Genomic DNA, 22,082 nt, shown 5'->3' on the forward strand with positions numbered 1-22,082 from the left:
CTGCCACCTCCTGAATCATTCGTACCACTTCCTGCAGCTCTTAGGTGGTCCTTGGAGGTATCCCATGCAATATGGCTTAATTTATGACAATCCACTGGTTTATAGCTCCAAGCAGTATTGCTACAAACAGACTCTTTTTGTCTGGGAATACTGAGAAATGAATCATCTCAAAGAGACATTACTGGGTCAAATTTATCCAGAAAGTTGCTTTTTGAGAAAAGACTGGAATGAAGAGAATTGTATTTCCCCGATTTATTTTGGTAAACAAATCAGTTTTGAAAAAGCAAACACGTGTTCCCTGGAGGGTTTGCAAGGCAAATATTGCGACATTGTGTCAATGTGTAAGGACACTGAGGATGCAATTCGTTAAAAAGCGACCAGCTTGCCCGGAAAGCACTCAAACGGCGCTAAGCCCGCAACTCGCTGCTATTTTTAGCCGTTCGTGGAGCGAGCGGGGCCGCACGGACCCAGCCGAGGCTGCCCCCCCCGCCCCCGGCAGTGCGGAGCGCTCCTCCCGCCCGGGGCGGCTCTGCTCGGGACCGGGACCGGGACCGGGACCGGGACCGTGTGCGGGAGCGCGGAGCTGCCGTCCTTCCTCCCGGGGCCGAGCCACCGGCCCGGGGCCGCTCCTCGGCGGCACCACCCGGCCCCGCCGCTTCCTCCGCGCCCCCGCCCCTCCCCGCCCCCGTCCCCGCCCCCTGCCGCCGCGGCGGGCTGCCCGGGGCGGGACGGGGCGGGGCGCGGGCCCGGGCGGAGCGGGGCCGCGCCCCGGGCCAGGCCGGGGGCGGAGCGGGGCCGCGGCCGGGCGCTATTTGGGCCATGTGACGGGCCGGGCCCCGCTTGCCGCGCCTGGCGCCGGGAGGAGCTGGGGTGCCGCGGCTCCAGCCTCCCCGCCGCGGCGGAGGAGAGGCGGGCGCTGCCCTCTCCGCGCTCCGCTGCGCGCCGCCGCCCCGGGAGCAGCCTCCGGCGGGGCCCGGCCCGGCCGGCAGCCTGGGAACGGTAGGAGCGGGCGGGCGCGGTGCGGGGCGAGGCCGGGCGGTGGGTGCCCGCGGGCCCGGGCGGCTCCGTCGCGGCTCTTCCCCGGGCTGGCGGCGAACCGGGCCGGCTCCCTGCCGCGGGCTCTGGGCTGCCGCGGTCTCCGCCTCCCTCCGCGGAGGCGCCTCCGTTCCCGGCAGGCACGGAGCGCGTCTCTCCTCCCTGCTCGCCCGCGCAAGCTGCCCGGAATCGGTGCCAACTTGGAAAAAAAACCCCAAGCGCCAGGCCGGGGTGAGGCTTCACCCGAGCGGCTCGAAGGCGCTTGCGAGCCCCGGGCGGCTCGGCCACGGTCTCGCCTTGGCTGTGGGGCCGCACACGGGCGTGGGAGGCCCCGTCCCCGCGGAGCGCGGGTGGCGGTGGGGCCGCGGCCACGGTGGCTGGGGCTCAGCGGGCCCCCGGTGCTCAAGGAGGTATCGGGGCCCGAGGGGACCCCCGCGTTTGCGAGGCTCCGGGGCTGCGGTTGGGATGCCGTGAGATTGGGGGGGGGGGGGGGGGGGGGGGCTGCCAGGGGCCAGCGGGCGTAGCTGCGTGTGGATTTGAAAAGCAAACACTGATCATGTCAGTTCAGAGATCTTCAACTCATTAAGGAAGTCGGGTTGTTTGCTCAGTGTCTGCGGTTGTAGTGGTGGTCTCTGGAGCTCACCTTACAAGGCCTAATTAATACGTCTGGTTTTTTAGTACCTAAACCGACGCTAATACAATGGGAGTTTATACAATCCCATACCTGAAGCACTTGCCTGTTCTTAGGAGAAGAGGTTACTCATGTTGTAGCCTTGTGCTACATTTGTTCTCCTTGTTGCCTGACTGAGAAGTAGGCGCTCAGTGTGGCTGATGACTGGTGGTGGCCGTGCATGATTAGAAACCTATGAATTGTCTGAGCCATTGCCCAAGATAAGGAAGTTTACAAAATGATTGTGAAAAAGGGAGTTGCTACCTTGGAGAACGATCAGCTCTTTTTTTCCTGATAGAGATGCAGGATGAATTTATGAGCTTTTTGTCCTAGAAGCAATCGTTGCTTTTTCCACCCCTCTAATGTCTGATTTCTACACCAGATTCTGCTTTGCAAAGCACAGGAATATAGGCAGCTTGGTCTTGCTGGGTGTGAGTTGACTGCATTACCAGGACCAAGCTATGTGGCGTTTCCAGAGCCTTACAGTAAAAGACATATAGGATGGATGGGATCAAAGTGGCTATCCCAGTCTACGAGGAGGAGAACTCCGGTGAGTTGATAAGGGAATGCCTGGGAATGCGATGGAGCTGTGCTACTGTTTACAAAGCGAATGGCCATGCCGAGAAGCACTTAACTGGCTTGTGGAGGAGCATCTTCCCTTGCCAACCAGTGGCTACTGCGCTGTCTCCCTGCTCTGTCAGTATGCCTGGCCACTGGTCCTGTCATGGCTCTTGGTAGTTGTGATGATGGATGCATAAAGCAGCAATTTTTTCAATTTCTTCTCCCCCCCCCCCCCCCCCGAAGACAAGAACTTCAGCACTGTATTCCTCTGGGGGGCATCGTATTGTTGCAGTACACCAGCAGCAGGCTTTTGCAGTCTCTGTCCTCTGCTTTAGAGGTTACTGAAGTGCACTATAATGTGGTTGGAATTTGTTTGTAAACTTATGCTAGATACTTCTGAGATGTGGGTTTGTGTTCCAGGAACCGGCTAGCTGATATGTGCTATATTTGTGTGGAGTCAGTTTGCTGCTGCTAGATCCTGGATATGGAAAAGGTGTGCTGCTCGTTGCTCTCCTGTGTCTTTTTTTTTTTTCCCCTGGCCCCCTACATTGCTTTTCCTTGGAAGAGGTGAAAGTCTGCAAGGGCTGCCTGTCTTCTCAAGTCTGTCTTGTGAGGGCTAATTAAGAATTCATGAAGTTACTGGAATTAAAAATCTGTAGCTAGTGAGCCAGTCAGGATACCGTATGCTGGGCTTCGTGAATGAGTGCAGACTGCAGTGACAGCTAATCTTCCAAGTCACAATGTAGTGTTTGAAGAATATAAGATGTGGAAGGGAGTGTGCTCTGTGGCTGTTGTCTGAGGTTTGTGGCTCAGTCAATTTTGTGGCTGGTGCCACTGAATACACTGGAATTGGCACCTGATAGGCTAGCTCTGATAGGCCAGTGCAAGCTGTGCTTAGAATTTTGGGCTGTAGTATACATGTACTGACTGAGTCTGGAGTCACTGAGGGCTTGTGTTGGCAGGGAGTATCAATGAGATGACCTCAGCTGAGTTGTGCTTCATGTCCTGTGGAAGGAGGCTAGTACATGTATTAACTAGTAGAGTGATGTACCATTATAGCAGTGGAGAAACAGTTTACTAGACCTGCACGGATTAGACTAACAAGCTCTGTTTTGGTATGAGTTTCCCTAACCTTGACTTGGCCAAAGGCCGGTGTATGTGTCTGAAACTGCTGCCCTGCCACCTTTATATTTGCAGGCATGTGGTGTGACTTAGCAAGTTAAGTTGCTGGTACAAGATACAAGTTGCTTCCAGACAAAGCTGTGAAATGCTGCAGAATAAAAGTGAGTAAGTGTCTGAGAACCAAGGTTACCAAACTGCAGTCACTGGACTGCTTTGCTGGTGGTCATCGCAGGGTGGGTTGATGTCAAGGTGTTGACTCACTTCCAGTTACTACCCTGCTCTGAGCAACAACAGCAAAAAATCTTCCTTTGAGTTACTCCACCTGAGTAACTGCTACAGTTGCTACTGTTTCAATAAATAATTGCTGGGGGGGAGGATGGACTTGACCGGGGTGTGAGTGCAGTAGTTCTTAGCGAAGGTGGGATGTGTGCTACAGGAGATAAGTTTTGTTGCACTCAGTAGAGTGCGTTTGGCTACCCTAAAAGTATCAGTCCCCAAGCACATGGTGGGGAAAAAGTGCCACTGTTAACTGTTTTCCCAGGGACTACTAAAGCAGGGTCACCTCTTTAAAAGAAGTAGGGAAGGGGTGGTTCGTAGATTCCCTTTTAACTCTGTACTGCTCTGCCAATGTAGGTAATCCTTTGGAAGCTCCTGGTCTAAAGTAAATTGGTCTGTTGCATGGATTGTGAAACTCTTCTTCCAGGTGATCATACTTTGGGTGTGCCTAGAAAGAATATATAATGGATCTGTCTTAGAAAGATCCAGCAGTCCTGCTGAGCAACTGAGTATGGTAGGAGACTGAAGGAAACTCACTCTTGTGAGTGGCAGGATGTCTTCCTGGAGGAATTAGTGAGTTGTAGAACTTAAATATAATGTAGTAAATGTAGTGATGAGTGTGACTGAGATGCAGCCTTGTCTTACACATGGGAGGAGAGAAGGGCAAACCAAGTTGTCTGAAGGATGTGAGTATGCTACTGGAAACCAGGATGTCTGCTTTGGTGCATACCATTGGGAGAACTCGTATGATGTTCTTGTATGTCTGCTTCTGCTTGCCTCATAGCTGAGAGGTAAGAACAGTCTGTTACCTACCCTGATCCTTCCACTGAAGGACAGACTGAAACACTTAGCTTCTGCTGTGTCTGCACAAAGAGCTTCACAGAAATGTCACAAGGGAAAAGTTTGAGAGCAAGAGAATGGACATCTGCAGTCTAGCTCTTTCACTGACTTTTTGTCCCAGTTATCTTCCCTGATAAACTTGCAGTTCTGTAGTAAACACTTATATGCTTGTGTTGCCAGTGTTGGTAGGCTTTTGTTTGACAATTCTTCCCTGACTTAGTTGTAGGAATTGATGTTCTTGGTGGCACTGAAATCTTCCTCCTGTTCAGTGATGGGAATAACTGACCAAGTACCAAAGTGCTAACAAATCTTCAAGGCAAGGCTTGACTCCCCTCCCTTGCAGTCATTCCAGCTGGATGCTGCTTTTCCTTCTTGAAATATGAAGGTTTCTTCAACCCAAATGTCTGTTGCAAATGAATCCTATTATGGGAGATTTAAAAGCCAGGAACTTTCTAATAGTGACTTTTAAGCTAGTCACTAGGTGGTCTGTCACCATCTGCCTGGAACAGGGATACAGTGTGATCTTCAAACAAACCTCTCTGAGCCCTGGAAGCAGGCTGCACTAGTATGGTTTTGCTCCTGAAGAGGCTCAGGAGTTACTGATGCTCCAGAGCTGTCCACCTGGAAACAGCGTGAGACTAAGGAGTGTTTTTATACAGTGGATGTGATTTAAATCTTCATTCTGGGTGTTAATTTGGTGTGGGAGCCACTTTGTTCTGTAGCTGTGGGGTGGCACAACTGCCTTAACTTTGTAGTGTTTAAGGGACGGAAATACAGCAGACTTTCCCTAGTAAAATAGATTTGGTGTGAGCTGGATGCTATATTGAGGTCCACTCCCAGCACGTAGAGGCAATGAGTAAGGGTACTGACAGAACAGTCAGCTGAACCATGAATAATGTCCTGCTGTTGAGCTGAAACTGAGTACAACTGTCCCAGCCCAGTGGACTGCCAGGGTACTGCAGGCTGCCTTTGCAGAGGCCCCTTCTTTGGGAAGAGCACAGAGGGAAGAAGAGTTTCTTGTGTGAACTATACATTTAAGCTCTGGACCTGGAGCACTGGGATGATCAGAGGCAAGTGCTGGTTGGTGAGATGGGTGCTTGGTGCTGTCTCATGACTGCTGGGGGCAGTTCTTTGTCACATGTTGTCATGCTTGGGATTGGGTTAAGGTCCAGAGCTTTCCAGGCCAGCTGGTGCTTGTAGCAGTCTGACAGTACTGTGTGTGCTCCAGGGAGTGTGGTTTAGGGGGATGAGTGTAGGGCTGCAAGCCAGGGACAGCTGTGGGCTAATCCCTTCTATACATCTGACTTGATGTGTGGCCTTGCTTCAGTCATTCAACATTTTGCTTTAGGGTTTTTAAAAAGGAAGAAAATAAAGCTAATGCTTTTCTTGTCTGATCACCTTTGGCAGGGATGGATACTAATGCCAGGCTTTATTTTATGAGCTCTACCCTGTGACTCATTAAAGCAGTTGGAGTAGAAAAGACTTATGATGCGGGGATTTCTGGCAATGGGGTGGAAAAGGTGGGAAACTTCTGTCCACAGTGTAGAAGTGCCACAGCTAGGGGTGGGGGGCTTAGCATGCCATTTGCTTTTCAGTGTTCCATTCATGTGGTAGATGTCTTGCCCTCCTCCCTTCTGGCGTTGTTTTACGCTTAAGCATTATTGAACTTCAGCTTCAAAGATATTTTGGATTAATGTATTTTTTTTTGATCTTAATAGGGAAAGCCACCTGCTCTTGCCTTACCTTTTTTCCTTAACCCTGGAGAATCTTGTTCACTAACACTTTCTTAGCTTATGGCTCTACTAGTTTTTCCTTGTCTAGAACATGGGAAGACAGACTTCAAACTGAAGCAGGGCTGCTACTGTATAATAGTAAGGCCTTTAACCTGAAAAACTTACCCTGGGAGGAGAAAGGTTTTTACTTAAAAAACCAAACCAAAAACCACCACCATCTGCCTGATTTCAAAGTGAGAGCAACAGCTTTTGACTTGAGAGCTTTGGGGCAGAAGGTGGTAATGTCTGAATGGAGTTACCAAACATGGGCTTTTTCTTTTAGCCTGGGAGGGGAATTTGATGAAGCTTGTAAGTTGGAGCAGCTGTGTAGATGTTAGTTTCAAACTGCTTTCTTTGGAGAGCTGGTATGTTATCAAGTCAGGAATCTGTCCTGAGGAGATCCCAGATGGGGCCTTGACACCATAAATGTACAAAGGCACTCGGTTGCACAAAAACTGCAGAAACAACTTAGTTCTAAAGAACATGAGCCACAGATGGTAAACAGCCAAAAAAAGCAAGCAAGGGGTAAGGCCAAGCTGTTCTCTACATGAGAAGGCTACATTGGTCTCAGATGTTTAGAAACTCTTAGCTTAAACATTTGCTAACTTCTGGTTTGAATGGCCTTTTGGAAGTTAAACTCTATATTAGAGATGTGAAAAATGCCTGGATTCCAACTATAGTGTTGGAAGGCCTGAAGGAAGGCCTGGAGTTTGCTAGAGTGCAGTTCTTAGCTAGATATCCTAATTCATTGTCAATGGTGCTTCAGGATCCCTGAGTCTGTAGTGGTGTAGCCTAGTGGGCTGTGCTGCAGGGAGAGAAGCATTGCTTCTGGGTGAGAAAAGAATAATGACCCTTGAAATGCCTCCAAACAGTCTTTGGTCTATGAAGGAATTGGGACACTGGGTATGTGGAATGGATGGGGTTGGTGCTGTGTTGCCAGCAGTTCTGCATGGGGCCTATCTCTCTGATAGACAGTCTCCCCGTGCTATTTAAAGGCTGAACTGGCCACGTTTATTCAGCTTGGACAATGAGGGAAGGATTGCTTTGTTCCATACTAAGCCCAGAACCCTAGTACATCTGGGACTTGAAGCTTCAAGTGGTGCCCATATAAAGAAATACCTAAAACTTTGCGGACCAGCTGGTAAGGGGTAAGCTCAACTGGGAGAGTGTTTATGTTCTAGTTCCTATGAACTGTTGAACAGCTGCAGAAGAAACTTGTTGACACTTTTACTGAAAAGAGGTTTGGGGCCTGTGTGAATCCAGAAAGTACCTGGCTTGACTCCTATGGGCAGGAAAGTTGCTTGGACTTTCTGTTCTGGGGTTATATGATAGCAGAGCCTGCAGCAGCTCATGCCTGTGTTGTGAACCTACAGCTTGCTGTCAAGGTTCTGCACTACTGGCTTTTGAACACTTGGCTTCCTTACCTGATGTCCAGCACAGTTTCACTGCTAATGTTCTGGGGTTTTCCATGTGGCATGTTATGCACTTCCAGCTGGAACAAAATGAGCTGGGGGTGGGAGCGAATCAATCTAATGAACATGTTTTGGTTTTTTGTGAGCCAGGGCATTGCTTTCCTCCCTGTTACCTCACAGCTTTTTTGGAGTGCTGTGTGTGTCTCCCACAACAGTATCAGACAGGCAGTTATGAGTGCTTTCAGCCTCAGACTTGACTCTGGTATTGATTGAGGCACATGCCTCTCTTCAACCTTGCTAGCATAGCTTAGTTTGCAGCCTAAGAGGAAAAGGGCAGAAGGGCTGCACACATGGCACTGATTTCAGCAGGATATTGCTGTAAGGTTAGGTATGTGGCACACTGTCTTGCCAATGTACAGCTGCTGTGTGGAAGTTAAAAAGGGGCAGCTAATCTGCTGTGAAGTGCTTGTGAGCTTGGGTAATGGTGGAAATCCAGGGAGTGAAGGCAGACCAGCATGGTAATATGGTACTGGTTTTTCAAGTTGTGGGTTTGACTTTGCTGTATGTTGGGATGGGGAGAAGAAGAAAGGGCAAAGTGTGTATCTTATGTTTATTAATATGGGCCCATTTCAGTGGCTGAGGTTCATCCTGGAATTTGGATACTGTAGTTCATTCTTTGTATCTGCCTTAGTTGACTTTGAGATGATCTACTCAAGGAGCAACAAGCTGCTAAATAGTTTTAACTTCCTTGGTGTTTGTAAGAAGCAGCTTTTGAAGGAACTGAGAGCTTTCCTGGAAGGTTCACTCTGCCTGTTCTCCAGATGAATCTTTCCTGTTTTATTGAGGTACTGGTGTTCCTCAAGTGCTTCTGATCCTCTGGGTATGAGGCATGCCAAGTGGCTGTAGGATGTTGCCTTCCAGCGAGATTGTTGAAGGGGCAGGTTGTATGTGCCCACACAGGCCCGAGTCTGCACTTTTGGCATGAATAACATTAAATCCTGAGGCTTTATCAGATAAAGCCGGGTGTGTGGACACTGAACTGGATTTGCAAGAGGCACAGCTTTGTGTGTCAACACTTTAAGTGGGAGGGGACACCTGACTAGAGAGAGCCTGGAAGGAGCAATAACCCATCTGCAAGCAGGCTGTGATTGTGTAACTACCCTCCTGCTTGCTCCACAGCCAGAGCAGTGCAGTGTTTTACTAGGGGAAGCTTGCCAGGTATGCTGTGTCACTCCAGGATGGCAGATATTCCCAGATGTTTGCCTACAAGGAACTCCGGTGAATCTGCTGCTTTACTGAGCTTATTAGTTTCAGAAGAGGAGAATCTTTGCTGTTAGGTGTACTTGCATACATATTTGGTGGTATTTTTCCTATAAGGACTTTCTGCTGTACACGTTTTCTCAAATAAGGAATCTGGCTGAGACTTATGAGGTGCCTTCAATCTTTGTCCCTTGATGTAGGGATATGGTTGTAAGTGCATGCTGGTGGTCCCTTCCCAGCCAGGTCCCTCTAGGTAGTACAACAGCTTAGATTGCTGTAGGCACAACCGTGTGACAGCACATTAGTAGTGGGGATAAATAGAACTTCCGTTGACTGTGCATTGCTGATGGGACATGTGCGGTGTCCCCTGACTAAGCTTAGTATGCAGAAGGAGGTTTGGGCTTTAGGCCACAATGGTGGCATGGCTTTTGCTATGCATCTAGAAATGTAAAAGAGCAAGGTAAGATATATGGCTTATCCTCAGCTGGTCTGTGTTTTGTGGGTTAAGTGTAGCAATACTTTGTGAAAATGGAGAAAAGGATGGCTGTTACTAGTTTCACTATTTCTGGTAAGAAACAATAATTGAATGGCTCTTAGAGTGGGAAGAGATTTCTCGATGCAGGTAGGACCTTAGTGGGCACTGGGCTGTAGACCATATTAAGGCTGAAGGCAAATCCCCCTGTATGTTTGAGATAGGAGGATGGTTTTCAAGCTTATAGTCATTAAGGTGAAGAGGAAGGACTAAGGTATTACAACCAGTACTTGTTTGGAGGCATGTGTTCTTGTGTTATCTGGATTAGGCTGTCTTCAAACCTTACCAAAAATGCCAGCCAGTCCCTGGTCTAGAGAGTTCTCAAAAGAACACTTGGCCTTATGGGCTTCTCCGTGTCAAGGTGCAGAACAGTATGCTATAAGGCTTATTGGTGATTTTACCGTTGAGGTGCCTTTTGTGCTAATGCAGTGTTCAATATACTCTTAAACCTTGTTTTGGCATGTTTAAGATGCCTACAAAACGAGCTTGTTGTGGAAATGTCAGGCCCAGGGTTGTGGTACTGAGTGGGTGTCCAGAGGAAGGCCTGTCCTTGGGCCGGTGGACAAGGCAGGTGGCCCAGCAGGTGGCAGGCTGGCAGCAGGGAAAGAGGTGGCTTTGCACAGTGCTGAGCCTAAGTAACCCTTTTTTGCTTGCCAGTCTGAAAAAGCTGGACAGTCTGATACATGCCTAGATGCGTTTATCCAGGGTGAATATCTCTGTAGGCAACTTTTTCAAGTCCTAGTATGGTATCACCAAAGTGTTGGGATTATCTGTAGGGCATGGGTGTGTAGGGTGATTTGAGTTTAAACTTTCATTGAGCATTAGTAGTAGTGTAATGAATTGACTGTAGAAATAAAACTGCAAGGTAAGGTTTTCTTTTCTGGTGTGAGGTTTTTAAGGAAGGAAAATACTGTTGGATGTGGTGACTTTGTTTGATATTCCAGGCATTAGATGTTCTAGACAGTTTATATCTATTCCATGTTTGGGAGGTTGTGGTGCACTGAGTGGTGGGTGGCAGTGGCCTTCTCATTACTTTCAAATTGATGCTTGTACACAGCAAATCTTGGCAAAGCCATCCAGCCTCCTCAAAATGAGGAGTAAGGACGTCAGTAGCAGCCAAACACTATTTGAACATACTTTGGCTGAGACTGCCCAGCCTTAGAAAAGACAGAAACTTAGATACTGAAGGGAGCAGCTAACATAACTGTGCTTGTATCTCTACAATTCTTACTCAATAAACTCTGAAAAAGCAAGGCAGCTTATCTGTTCTGCTTGTTCTGAAGTATATTGAGTGTGTATTTAAGAACAGATCTTTTGACTGTTTCTGCAAGGTTTCTTCCTCTCCCTATTTCTTAAGTTCTATTAATGTGTTTCAAACTTGGTTTCCTAATTGGAAACTTTCCATTGATGTCATGGGAGCTTTCTGTGGCCCACATGAAATAGCTTGGTTCACCAGGAATTAAGTGACTGTACAAATGTTTATATTAAACACTTATTTAGAAGGCATGTTGACTTATGAGGACCTATGATGACTGTGGTATGTTGGGAGGATAGGTTGACTGTACAGCTTTTGTCTTGCCTTTGAACTGTAAAAGTACTGGCAGCTGTTTAATGCCTAGATAAGACAACCGAGGCTTGCTTATATCTAATGAACTTGTCCCATCACTGACTATTGTGCTGTTTCTTGTCTCTTACACTGAAGAGGTTTTTAAATGGGTAACCTTAATGGCGAGGACTCGGATGGCAGTCTCTGGAATAGTCACAGTAGAAAGTTGTTGGCTTAATTACAGGTACTGGAATTTTGCTGTTTTAGAGAGGAAACCTGCAGTTTAGTCTGCTGAGAAGCCCTAGGGTGGGAAGGAAGAGATGATCATGTGTTCTTCAAACTCTGCTTGTTCAGGATTTTGTGGTGGTGTCAGGGCATTTGGAAGGTGGACACAGAAGGGATAAAAACCATCAGCATCCCCTCTTACCCCCAAATGGACTTCTGACATTGAGCAGTGGCCATCCCTTTCCTTCCCTGCAGGAGATGGTGCTGCTTCCTAATATAAAGGAAAGATCTTTTCAAAGCTGCCTGGGGTGTTATGGAACCTTTCTTACGAACATCATGTGCTAGTAGCTACCACCTTTGCAGTACCTGTCTTAGCAGGTAGGTAATCAAAATCTTTGCATCAGTCAGCTTTGCAAGACTTACTGGACTTATGCATTAAATGGCACTATCTCACGTGGCTGTGTACTCTGTTATGCAAGACAATCTGTTTCATAGTTATGGGGAGCAGAGGAAAGTCTTCTGTAGAGCTGCAGACCGTTTCAGTTACTTCACTTATGAGAGGGCAAAATGCCTCTGAAAACTTATTGCTTGAATGTAAATTACAAGAGCAGCAAGGCTTTAGGTATGACTTTGATATCTGAAATTAAGCTTATTGGTGGGCAGAATCCTTACAGGGAAAGAACGTTTAAACATTTTTTCACTGCCCTTGCCAAAGGTTACAATATTGTACTGCTGTCAGACTAAACTGCCTAGAAAGCCGGAAGCGTCCCTACATAAACTTAAACTGAGATCTCTGGTATGGTGCTCTGCCTTGAAAACAGGGTAGATGCTTGATACCTAAAGGAGGAGATTCCATTTCTTTTACAGAAACTTTCCTTCCAGCATCCTTTCTCAAACTGATGTTGAAGTTGTCATGGATACTTCTGATTGCAGTCTTTCCATGTTCCAGCATCATGTCTGTTGATGTAACTGTTGATGATGCTGACCTGGGAGACTTCTTGGAAGCTGACGATTTGGGAGAAATATTGTGGCTGGGTATAGACTGCTCCATACAAGACTTAATCTTGTGAGTCTGGATGATTATGCTAAAGTGGCCCAGAGTAAAAGTTTCTGTACTTTTAGGTGCTGTCTGAAAAGGTGACACTTAAAGCTGTTTATCATCAAAAAGCCTGTACAGATCTGTCCCTGGAGCCAATATATCCCGTCTCTTCAGTGATACAGCCTCTCTGCATGGCTCAGAGTGTGACTATCTCCTAAGCAGTTCTAGTGGCATGTGCTGAAGCAACTTATGTGAACTGTTACTTCATACTCACTTTTTTCCCACGGAGAGGTACTACCACTATGTAAATTAGCAGTGTTGGACCTAATCATACAGATTTGCTTGGTTGCTCAAACTAAATGATTGAGGTGCAGCTTGATGTTGGCACACAGGAAGTGATGAGGAAGCCACTTAAAGTATCTCTTGATTTACAGAGCTTAAGGTAGCGAAATTGTTGTTTAGGAATGCATTTCCGAGTGTGTCCTAGTAAGAGTAAGGGACAAATTTCACTCCTTGCCACTTGAACCAGCCACTCTGGACACTAACCGGTAGTGAAGCAACTCTGAACAGTGCTGTAGGTGCATGTTTGGTCATGCTTTTTGGCAAAAACATTTGTTCTGTATTACCACAACTGTGATTTCCAGGAAAAAATTGCTCTTGGATATCTGGCCACCTTACAGTGCAGATGTCCTCTGAAGGCAGCATGTGTTTTCCTGCAGCCACAGTTTGTATAATGTGCTTTAATCCATTTCATTTTGGCGCGCTCTGCACTTTTAAATCTGATTTGTCTAGTTGCGTTTGTGTAGGGATAAAACTTCAAGCAGTCGGGCTAGAAAGGCTTTCTAAAGTTGTGCTGTGTTATGTGAAGCCTTTTGCTGGATGATGTAAGAACCCAGCTGAAGCTTTTGGTCACTGCCTATCTCAAACTACTATAGCAATTTCCAAGGACCCTTTCAGGTAATGGTGAAAGCAAAACCTTTCATCATGCTGAGACTGTGCCCAGCTGTAGGCTTCACTGAGATGTACAATGTCTCTTTTCCTAATTATGGTATGTCCCAGGTCAATTATATTTAAACACGGAGTCCAACCATATCATTAAACTTTTTTGGCTAATGACAAGTCAGAAGTCTAGTGAGGCATTATCCCAGAATGCTCTGCTTTGGGGAGTTGCTGTGTATGTTCCAGTAAAGCTGGCAGCGTGAGTTGTCTCTTGTGTGATCTGTCTGCCAGGAATATCCTCTTAGTTCAGCACTTTATTGAGAGCTGCTGTGAGATGGTTTGTTGCTTGTGTGTATTCCTGGATGTGGAGGGCTTACCTTACTAAGCATACTGATGGAGTGGTTTGCTCAATGTTGACAAATGTCTCGGCACTAGTCTGTTACATGTTTATCTGGCTCTTTTTTTGGGTTTTTGCTCATATAACCCATGTTTGAGTTGTATAGCTTCTGGCAGCTGCCTCAGAAATGAGGTGAACACATCCTTCTAGAAACTGGCAATGGGTCGGGTCAGGCAGAGTGCACTATGTTGGATTTTCTTTGCTGGAGAGTTTCAAACAGTTTAAAGGTTAGATAGAAGTAGCTTTCCATATTAACGGGTAATCAGTGGAAGGATGGGGTTCATGCTTCCACTGCAGAAATCCTGGGCTGAAGTAAAACAATAAATGTGTGTGTATGTTAATCAACACAGCATTTATGTTCTGCAAATCTTGTATTGGATCCATGTTTCATAGCTAGTTTTTAGGTGAGCTGCTTGTACCTTGCACTTTTGTGCTAACTATCTGGTCCTCTCTGGATGCTTGCCCCAAGCTCTAGCAGATGATACTTGATGCTACTGAAAAGCATGGGGAAAGGGCAGAAAACAGTCCTTCCCCCCCCAAAACCTCAAGATGGCAGATCAAGGTGACCCTTAGTAAAGCTAATGAGTCTGCACAGTAAAGATATTTAGAGGGACTTGTCTCAGAGGTACTAGGGCAGGGGGCAGACAAGAGCAAGACGCTTATGTTTTCTTCTCCCAGGTTAGATGGTGGGAGTGGCATTGCAGAAGGTAAATTTTGGTTTGTTTCCAGTGGAAGCCCCTTGGAAGAGCAGCCATGCTGTGGTGTACAAGTGTTTTCAGTGCTGTAAAAGCTACCCTCTCTTGCCCTAATGTGTGAAGTGCCAGTAAATCCACTTAAAACAGAGCACAGTTGATCTACCCGTGATACACTTGTGACAAACTTCAGTGCCTCTGTTACTGTTACAGGACTGGACTTGAACATCTCTTAAAAAATCTGTGTTATATAACAAACTCATGATGATCCTGACTTGACTCTCTCTGCAAAGAACAGTCTGTACTAGGCAGACAAGAAATGCTAGGGCTTTTTTTCCTTTAGCTACTGGCTGGATTGCAAGCCATTTATGCCCAACTGTTCTGGAGGTGTGCTGCCACGGTGTGACTCTGCTTTTTTGCCCTAGGAAACTGCTTTCCATCTGGAGACTTGGAGGGGAAGAGGGAGTTGGAAGATGGGGGGGATACTGTGGACTTGAGCAAGCCAAGGTGCTTGATTGCACTGGGATAGCAAGTTTGGATATGTCTGGACTCTTCACTTCAACTGGCTGTCGCAGCAATTGGAGAAGAGAAATTGCATCTTCCGGCTATGTTGTTGCATTTGGAAAGGGTTTTTCCACAGCTTTTGTTAAGTTTCAAGAGTTGTTGTTCCCAGATCAAACTTGAATAGAAAACATAAGGCTGCTGCCAGCTTTCTGTCACAGACACCTTTTATCTTGCATTCATCTCTTCCAAGCAGATGCTGCTTTCGTTTCTTCTACTCTTTTGTTACAAGAGTAAAATTAACAGCCCTTTGATGCAGGGGAAGAAGTTATATTTCAAAGCAAAGTACCTAGTTAACTTTGATAATAAAACTGTTGTTTTTATCTTGAAGGTAATTCTGTGTTCCTTTGAAGCAAATCTGAGGGTTGGAAGCTCCTGAACCCTGCTTGCTCTAAGTTAACATGCCTTCCTTGCCTGGGAACATCAGTGACTACTTTTTTTGGGTGGGAGGTATAGATGAAGCTGAGCTTCTCAAGATGGGGCTGCACATGGGGAAGAGGGTGGCAGACATTGATGCTGATGCACAGTTTTCCTGCAGATGGTTTTCCTTCCAGCTGATTATAAGCTGCAGTGCGTGGCTAATGCTATCACAAGAGTGCCAGCCACCTAGCTGAAGGTGGAGCACAGCAGGGGGAAGGAGCTGAGGAGAACACAAGCCTTCAGACACTTCATTGTGGTAGTGAAGCAATCTGTATCCTCTAGCCAGACAGTGTTGTTTTTCCCAGTCCACCCTGCCCTCACTAGCCTTCCTGCCTTCAAAGACTTGTACTGAGCATGAGGTTTGTATGAACATCCAGCTTCTGGCTTTCATCTTTTTCACTTAAAAAAGATGAGCTCTGTTCCTGTAAGGTGCAATACTTCCTAAAGGGTGATGTGGCTAAGCTGCATGCACTGGGACGATTGTTTCCAAGGGGAATGTCCTCAGGGGGACCGGCAGCTGATGGATAAGGCTGAGCCATGGCATTGCTCATGTAGCAGGTGACTTTAGGGAATGAAGAATTTCTAAACTTAGGCCATGACTGGCTTGGCTAGTGGTCAGGACATGAAAGAAGAGATGTTGCCATCATCATTTAGCATGTTACAAGAACTACCTGATGCAGCAGAGGCACATCTAATGTGTAGCTAGTGGGTCCAAGATCTCATTTGAGAGTAGGGGCTAGGGAAAATATCTTTTAGAAAATGGTAGAAGCCAGATGCCTTTGGAGATGAATTGCAAAAGGCATTTTGAAGGTGGCAATGTTTTTATTTCATGTCTGCCTGGTCCTGCTGAAACTACCAGACTTATTGAGGGCAGCCACAGAAGGCTTTTGCATGTAGGCAGGTGCTGGAGGCATTGAAGAATCGGACAGGCTTTCAGGTTAGGAAGCCTAAACTTGATTTAAAGAACCTGTCATGATTGGGTGATGAGCTCCTGTTTTGGATGCATGTGCAGGGGTGTTGACTTCTGAAAACATCCTTTTGCTACGTGAACAGAATGGTTTCCTAAACAGTATGAAAAAAATCACTTCCTCAGTGACTCAACTGTCTCCTCATGTGAGGTTTTTGTCTTCAGTGGTGACACCCTCAGTCTCCACAGACCTCAGGACAGGAAAGACCTGAATCTGTAGTTTAAGCTGTGAAAGATCGACTGGGTCTTTATGCATGAGGATGTAATTTCAGTCCTCTTTTTCAACAATTTACATGCCCATGATAGAGATCTGGGTATACGTTGTAGAAGGGATGCTGATTTTTTCCATGTGGCAAGGTAAGACAAAAAGACCTGTGAACTAAATCTATGTTTATATTGCTTAGTCATTCACTGTCCAGTAAGAAGGCAGTAAGAGCTAGTACCAGAGGCTGAACTATGTGCACTTGTTTAGAATTTGACTAATTAACACTAAATTTAACCTGAAACTGGCTGATTAAGAAACTGAAATGGCTTGAACAGAGAGGAAGATGCATAACCCTAAGTATAAGGAGCAGTTTTGTCACCATGAGGCTTGTCAAGCATTGGAACAGGTTGCCCAGAGGTGGTACAGTCTCTGGTTTTGAAGGTTTACAAGAGTAAACTGGATAAAGCTCTGAGTAACCTAGTCTGACCCTGCTTTGAGGAGGAGATTGGGCTAGAGACCTCCTGAGGTCCTTTCCAGCCTGAGTTAGTCTATTTTTCTGTGAAATAAGCTTGTATAGTCATCTTGCGTTTTCAGAAGAGTTAAATTCTGGAAGTGGGTAGGCTACTTTATTAGCTGATAGACAACAAGACTCACTTGCATAGCCAGGCTAGAATCTGGGGTTTTGGCTTGTTTGTTTTCCAGCTTGTCTAAGAAACTCTCATAACCAATTTCTGTCCTACAGATTGTCCCACAACAGAGATGAGATTATTTGTTTCAAGTCTCAGCATCACTACTAAGACTTTTTTACTTTAATGAAACATTTGTACTAAAAAGCTTTCTTCCAGTCTTGTCTCAGTGTCAAAGGTGAGCTACAAACCAGAATCTGGCTCTGATATAACTACCCCCTATCCTGCAGTATTGCTGAATACGTAGTAGTGGCAAATCGTTTTGCTTTGACAATAGTATTGCTCTCTTGAGAGGAGGCTGTCCTTGGAAGAACACCAGTGTGTCTGGGCTCTCAAAGCAGCCACATAAGCTTGCTTTTTCTTCCTCTGAGCCGGTCTATCCATGTGTCAAGAGGTCATCATATAGGGAGTTATTTTGTCATAGCAATTGGCAGTACTTGGTACAATGCTATGCCTCTGAATCCTTTGAAGACTAGCTGTGGGCTGGACAGTGCAGCTAGCTCTTGCTAGTTGTTTGTCCCTTCTGGGATGCTGAAAGAAGGTGGTAGGACAGACATAACTGAGGGGCCTTTTCTCAGGGAGCTGTGAAGGACTAAGTTTTAAGAAAGTAGACAGTACACTGGCCAAGCAGCTTCCCTCTGCTTTCTGGCTTTATAGGAAGGAGCAGCATTCTGAATTGTCCTTAAAAGATGTTTGGGATGTGGGGGGAATGATTAACAAGGCAAACTATCATTCTGCTCAGTGTTGTAGGAAAAAGTTCATATCCCTTAAATCCACAGGATGACAGATCTGACTTGCAAGGTATAACTAAGATCAGTCAAATGCAGCTTTGGAAGATGGTTTTTCTTCCCAAGCAATCCTGCCCAAGGCCTTAGCAGCCATGCTGTCTACCTTTCAGGCTTGTTACATGATGTTCAGTAAGATAAGATGTAAAACAACAGTTACTGAACTGCAGTGCTTCTAGGCTTGGCACTTAGTTTGACTGTTTGATGTCAATCTTTCTCTAAAGAGTGACATGACTGCCATGATAGGTCAAAGGAGCACAATTAACTTCATCTCTTGACCTGGTGGTGAAAGGGTGGAGGAAAACCTAATGTGCAGGCTGCTGGTGACAAGGTACTGATAGCAGCAGGTTTTTAGCTGGTGGGAGGAAAGAGCTTGGAGAGAAGTTTTGCTTGTTATGCTACATCCTTCTCTGCCCTTTTCTCTACTTAAAGCTCTGCATAGATTGGGTTATGCTATAGCACTGGTCACGTGTAGGAAAAGGTAGTAGCTATGTGGAGGTCCTTAACTGCATTAAGCTTCAGGGTTATAAAATGAATTTTCTTATGTCTCATGATTTGATTGTCATAATATCTGATCAGGTGGAAAAGACTCAGTCAGGAAACTCATTATCTCCTGACTGAGGGGCTGGCTTATTTCCTCCCTGAGAAACAGCAGCAGGCATGCATAGTTGGGTGGGATCTTTCTACATCCATCGGCCTGACTGTGGTGGGATTGCCGTGACAGTAGAGGTCAACACGGTGACTAAATGCAGACTGTAAAAGGGAGGATGAAAGGGATGAAATTGGAAGTGGAGCATGATTGTTGAATGTGAGGAAAAGGATGCCAGCTGAGTTGCTGAGGGTGCAAATGTAAACTGTAAAACTGGAGGAGAAAGAAAAGTTAACTCTTGCTTTCTTAAATATCAGGGACAAAGCAGCTTTTTGTGAGGAGGAACTGAATACTGCCCTGCTGGGTATCAAGTGTGCTGGGCCTTGGAGTTTCCTCCTCAGTAGGTAGTTTGTGGTCCTGTTGAGAAGTGTGCAACACTTTCATTGACTACCTACTTGTACAAAAGATGCTTTCTCCTACGTGGTAGGTTGGTAGTGGTATTGCTGCCTGTCTAAATGGGGGGAAATGCAGATCCAAGTGATGTGCTGAAGCAAGAACTTCAGTTCTGCACCATAAGGCCCTGATTTTCCTGTGACTGAATGTGCTGCTCTGCCCTCTTTTGCAGGGAACAGTGTTCTGTTTGTGGTGCTGTAAGAATCTAATGCTCTGCTTGGAGGGAGCAGAGACACATTGTTGTAATGGACCAAGAATTATTTGTTTCTAGTATATGGCCCAGATTTCAACTATGCTTTTTCCGTAGTGCTGATGAACGGTACAAGACACTTGCACAACTTCCCCTCTGGCAGAGATGTATTTGATGTAGATACATGTACTGTAGCTTCATAAACCTATTTGAAGGCAACAAGCTGAGTAATCTGGTGTTTGGCAGCTGCCCTGTTGCGGGGATTTTTGCTTTGCTGTTAGCAGTGCTTGTGACATCTTTAAATGAAAAAAGGAAGGAGGAGGCAGTAGCTGGGCAACCTTAATATTAAAATAGCTCAAACTGCAAATGGTTTTCCTGAGAGAAGGAATTCGGCTGGATTCTACATGTCTACTGACAGAGTATGCTGTATTCCTTTTAGGAGCAGGGATTGCAGTCCTCACAATCTGCTGTGTACCTTACATTTTCCAGCCATCTGATTGCGAAAATGCTGCTTTTCAGGTCTACAATACCCAGATCTATGACTAATACAGTAAGGGCTGAGTTCCTGTTCTCATGCAGGTATTAATCCTTGGTGCGTACTAGGTGACTTCATTCAACACTCGATGGACTTTCTGTTTATGGAAGGGTTGTGCATTGCCTTACTTTGCCCACTGAAAGCAGCACAGCAGCTAAGCTGGAAAAAAATTAGGACTTTTAATTTAACACTTCCAGCAACTGGGATACCACAGTTTTAGTCGTAAGCCTATGACAAGCCCAACCATGTTCCTTCCCTCATTCCTTCAAACACACAGCGTATGAGAAAGGCTTTCTAAAAATTTGCTTCTAGGCAAAGGATAGCTAAAATAGGAGGCTGACCTCCCATGAACTGGGAGAGGATAGCACAAGATGCAGCTGTACAAGTGTCTTTGCTCTGCCCTGCTGTCACCTAGGAAGGAGACAGAAGGGGGAGTTTTGGTAGGTGACTGCTGAGAACTTGAACATGGTTTTCCTTTAATGCAGCTGCTGTTAGCAGTAAAGTGCAGTGATTCCTTGTTAACTGTTTCAAGGGGAAAGCAGTACTTTGTTAACAAAACCTTTGTCCTGATGGCTTGTTTTGTTGGCTGATCCTTGCAGGCATAGCAAAAAAGGGCTTTTAATACAGGAATGGAAACTTTGGACAGAGGTAGAAACATCACGATTCATTCTTTCCACCCACTGCTCCCCTCCCCATCTACTGATTATCAGACAAAACTAATGAATCAAGATAATGAAATGGACATGAGGGATGGACTGTGGGCTTTGTAGGCTGCAAATTAATAAGTGCGGAAATAACTAAAAGCAGGGAATTCTTGTGCAAGAGGGTGTTTTATTATGGATTATGTGGGCTGCTTTAATGCAAATAGCTCTGAACATAAACATCCACTATTTAAAATTTATGGTGGCTTAATTGTGGAGGAAATGCCTTTCTAAATGCAGCCTATCTTGGGATGTGATGGCTCCAGTGCTGGAGGGAAGGAGGGAGAAACACTAGGCAGGCATGGCAACTTGGCCAGGTGCTGACTTGATTTTTCAAACACCAAAGCTGGAGTTTACTGCTCCACCTTTTGAATGGCTTCTGGAGGGTAGTGGCTGTCAAAATAACTGCTGCTTGCTTCTGTTCCTCTTGAGCTGGGGCAAAAGTCTGTAGCACAGGGTAGTGAAACAGCTTGGGGAACACAGTCCTCCTGGATCGGTTCTCCAATTCAGTCTTCAGTGTGATTGCAGTAATGCTTGCAGTGTGAGGGAGTGGGATGGGAAGGGCTGGAAGAAGAGAAAACAGTAACTAATAGACTGTTGGACTGTGGCTCTTATTGTGCTGGAACGAGGCCTGACCTGCTGATCCTTCTCTGGTCCAGTAACTACAGTGAAAGGGTAGACTCTCCTGCTTCCCCTCCTTCTCCCCACTTCCAGATCACTTTTCAACAATGTGTCCTGAGTAGCTGACCAATCAAGTTGCTTTGTTTGAGATACTTTTGAATGTGAAGCTAAGTCAGACCAGTGTTGTAGTTTAACTTTGTCAGGGCAGGTACCTCTTGAGTCCTTTGTCATTCCTGTTAATTTTCCTGATACAACTTGGACCATCCTTTGTTGATAACTCCGCAATTTAGGTTTTAAGGCATGTTCAAAGGCAGACCTTGTAAATGCTTGCTCTTATCATGACTTTTTCTGAGGATGGACTAAGTAGAGCTCTGGAAGACCCTGGGACTTCTTCCTGAGTAACCATCTAACCTATGGGTCCTGAAGATAAGCTCAACCATGCTGGCTGGATTAGCACTTGGCTGTCTTGGAGTTGCTAAGCTACTTGTACAGATAAAATGACAGCTGCATTCTCTGAAAGCTTTTATCTAAGGGCAATACTATATGGTATCTGAACAGAAGCCTCAGTATAATCCTTGGTTATAGAAGAATTTTTAAAAACTGGGCTGTTCTTTAATTTTAAGAATGTGTGGCAGTAGAAAAGCAGCATGTGTGGCTGCTAAAGGACAAGAAAGTTGAGACAAGTACTGTTAGACAGTGTACTTGGTACTTCAGTCCTGCAATTTACTCCTTCAAGTGCAACTTTTTTATAAAACTGGGGGTTCTGTGATTGCAATTGGCCAAGCATAGATTTCAACCTTTCACGGATGTGAGACTTTCACTGGAAGCAGTGCCTGTTTACATTCAAGGTCTCAATAACATAAGGAAAAAAGCAATTGTAAGTGGTTGGACAGGTACACAGGTATAAGAAAGGTGAACCTCTGGACAAGGGTGATAAAAAGTTGCATGTGACCTTTCTTCCTGCTACCTGTGTGACTTATTTCCCATAGTACTTAATCTGCAAGCAGGTCATAGTCATCTCTTGAGTGCCTGTGAAGAAATCAGAACTGTG

The 22,082-nt window shown here is 45.9% G+C and overlaps 1 protein-coding gene across 3 annotated transcripts in view; it reads left to right on the forward strand.

Moving 5' to 3' along the window:
* Positions 1–860: 860 nt before the first annotated feature.
* SPSB1 (splA/ryanodine receptor domain and SOCS box containing 1) overlaps positions 861–22,082 on the forward strand; it is a 38,672-nt gene continuing 17,450 nt past the window's right edge. Inside the window, exons 1-2 of one of the 3 annotated variants that reach the window (XM_074892914.1) lie at positions 861–999; positions 11,507–11,629. The gene's annotated coding sequence lies outside the window, so the exon portion shown is untranslated. Of the gene's footprint in view, positions 1,000–11,506; positions 11,630–16,602; positions 16,624–22,082 lie in introns of those variants that run through there. The other 2 variants (XM_074892913.1, XM_074892915.1) reach the window with 2 other exon arrangements.

Source organism: Strix uralensis, chromosome 23 (genome assembly GCF_047716275.1).
Source record: "Strix uralensis isolate ZFMK-TIS-50842 chromosome 23, bStrUra1, whole genome shotgun sequence".
Taxonomy (NCBI): domain Eukaryota; kingdom Metazoa; phylum Chordata; class Aves; order Strigiformes; family Strigidae; genus Strix; species Strix uralensis.